Below are 2,929 nucleotides of genomic sequence, written 5' to 3'. Positions count from 1 at the left end.
ATTTTCCACCCAAATCAAAATTTCTTAGAAAATTAAATGATATAATTCATTTCCTAAAATATATTTAATAGTTACTAAAGGATATCAATATTCATTTGAAAAGATTAAGGTATATATATATGTCATAAAATAGCAAAAAAACTTAGTTAAATTCTATTATCACTTCTAAAGTATAAATTAAAAATATTTTATTCATTTTCTTAAATTGAACAATGAACTACCAGTAAGCATTTTCTAGCCATTTAAATTACCATTTTTCACAATAAAAAATAAATAAATAACGTAAGTGCCCTCAATGTGCGATTAATTATTCTGTGCGGATGTCAAATGCCATCCAGAGACCAACCAGAATGCGCCACGTCACCACTTGCTCGATACCGCGGCTCAGTACTCCTGATGTGGAGCATTCTGGTTGTTCTCCGAACGACATTCTATGTCCGGTCTCCGCACATAATAATTTCTTTCAATGTGGTGACTAAGCCAAGTATAATTTTTTTTTTTTCAGTATTTCTGTCCTTAATACAATTTTAGGTAATGTTTAGTTCAAAGTTTTCGCCAGAGATCAATATGAAGCATAGATTAAAATGATATAATAGCAATGAATTATATTATGGTGAAATATCATTCAATTCATACAGTTAGAACAGTACACCAGCAAAGAAAATTCAGCTAAATACTGAAGAAAATAAAATTCGAAATTGTATCCCATCTAACATAAAAAATAATTAAAACAAAAAACCATTACCGGGAAGCAAGACCCTCAGCTGCAGCGAAACCAATGCCAGAATTTCCTCCTGTCACCAAACAATTCTTTCCTTCCATTTGGACTTGCATATCCTCCGCCTTGAACTTCTTCGAATGTTCTCTGAATCAAAATATTGCAGAATCAGCACATTATTTTCATAAGATTTCATCAATCAAAATGCGAATCCTTCCGACTCAAACAAACTTTTCAGCTAAATTAATCCACTTCCCCAACTTCATACACAGAAAAAAAAAAAGTTCTAAGAATCTACAAAAATTTAAACAAAGGAAGACATGAGAATTTACTGAAAACCGGATTTGGTGAATTGGGTGAATCCGTATACTCCAAAAGCAACTTGCCTCCATGCCTACAGAATACGAACTTCTTGGATAAGAAGATGAAAGCAGCTTTTGTAAACCCTAGAAATTTCTATGAAGGGGAAGGTCGATTGAATGATTACCCTTTGAAGAAACATGCTTCCGGTAAGCGAAATTGCTTGTGATGAGTCACAAAAATAGCCTTCATGGGTACGAATATATATGCAAATTTGATGTAGCCTCAAAATTAAATTTGGAATCATTCAAACTCAAACAAATTTTAATCAAATTGAACATCTCAATGAGACAAACTCAATTACACCAAATTCATTTCAATATGAACCCAAATAAGTCCAAATCAAATGGCCAAAGTCTATTTGAAAGCTTCAAAACATTAATGAGATGGCAAGAGGATATATGAATATGGTATGCTTATAGTTGAATCGAGTGGCTCGATGAAAATAATCTAGCAAGTCCAAGATAGCCAAATTCTGACATTATTAATGCACTTAAATGCTTAATGAACTTTCTATTATCAAGGGAATCAATATGGGTCATCCGATTGAACACTCCAAAATTATCCTGAATCTTTTTCATGTTACTCCAAAAAATTTATAAATAAATCATCATTATTAACATGAAAGGGGCAAGAGGAGGTAGGAGGAAGAAGAGAATAGCTACGGGGTTTGAAAAATCCTGAAGCTCCAACTCGACACCACATCCGAAGAATTCGAGCCACTGAGTCGCCATTGCTAAACCTCTACTCGACCATCACCGTTGGGCCTCTATCTAGCAACCATTGTCGGGTCTACCTCTAATCACTGTCAACCAACAACTACAGTCCATCTAACCACATCATCCGACTATGATCCATTCGACCTCTATCGTCCTTTGATTATGTCATTCTGACTACCATTCCCAAACTACAAACCTTCCGATTACCTTTTCCAGACTACGGTTCTTCCAACCACCGTTGCTAGACTATAGTCCTTTCAACCTTCGTTGCTTGCTAACTACGATCATTCTGACCACTATCATCGACTACGGCCCTACCAAATAAATGAAAGCAACTCTAATGTCATCGGATCCTCCCAACTTCAACTATGTAATATGCTCCATGTAATGTATATTTACTATATTGAGCCAAAACCTTCGTCGCAAGAAGAGCATCATTTGCAATCAACTACCAACACTAGTGGACTTATTTAAATTAGGCAAGACATCGTGGTTTTCTCTTTTGGGAGTTTTTTATGTTAAAATCATGATGACTCTTATGCACGATGCACCATAATCTTTTTTTTTTTTTTTGTGCTGGATTTTTCTATAAAGCTAAGATGCTAAACTTTATATTTATCTATCGTCACAAATATTCCAGGATGCAACAGATTGCCTTCGAACTGTTATGTTTGTCTACATATCACTAAGCTTTGATGACCATTGCTCTAATAATGCTAGAGAAAAAAATATGGATAAAAATTTTGGTGCTGCCATTTTTTTGGGAATTTACACAAATTTTGTATATGCTTATACGTTTAACCCCGAACTTTTCATATTTATTTACATAATATTTAAATTTTAAAATTATATTACGACCGATTCAGGAACCGACCCAACACAAACCTCAAGTTCGAACAAAGATTATAATACAAGTTAAACAAAATCAAATAGATTCAAATCTAAATATATAAGACCTTAATAAGAAGCACATAAATCTAAAATTTACCCCTATTGAAAATAATTTAGCCCAAAAAAATGTAATTTTTTAGAAAAATAAAGATATTTGCCCAAATAATTGTATCATGAGGCATATAATTCATGTACCTTGTTATTCAGCTCTACTTAGGCAATTTCCTCTTATAAAATCTGC

At 33.4% G+C, this 2,929-nt stretch overlaps 1 long non-coding RNA gene across 1 annotated transcript; it reads right to left on the bottom strand.

Moving 5' to 3' along the window:
* Positions 1–490: 490 nt before the first annotated feature.
* Positions 491–1,282, bottom strand: LOC110097618. The gene is made up of 3 exons (XR_002303217.2): positions 1,206–1,282; positions 1,051–1,112; positions 491–865 (listed from the first exon to the last, which is right to left on the bottom strand). It is a non-coding gene; the product is annotated as an uncharacterized LOC110097618 (long non-coding RNA).
* Between the last annotated feature and the right edge of the window lie 1,647 nt (positions 1,283–2,929).

The sequence above is a fragment of the Dendrobium catenatum genome, unplaced genomic scaffold, assembly GCF_001605985.2.
Source record: "Dendrobium catenatum unplaced genomic scaffold, ASM160598v2 fragScaff_scaffold_1659, whole genome shotgun sequence".
Taxonomy (NCBI): Eukaryota; Viridiplantae; Streptophyta; class Magnoliopsida; order Asparagales; family Orchidaceae; genus Dendrobium; species Dendrobium catenatum.
Note: the sequence above shows the minus strand (reverse complement) of the source record. Positions and strands in the feature narration are given on the sequence as shown.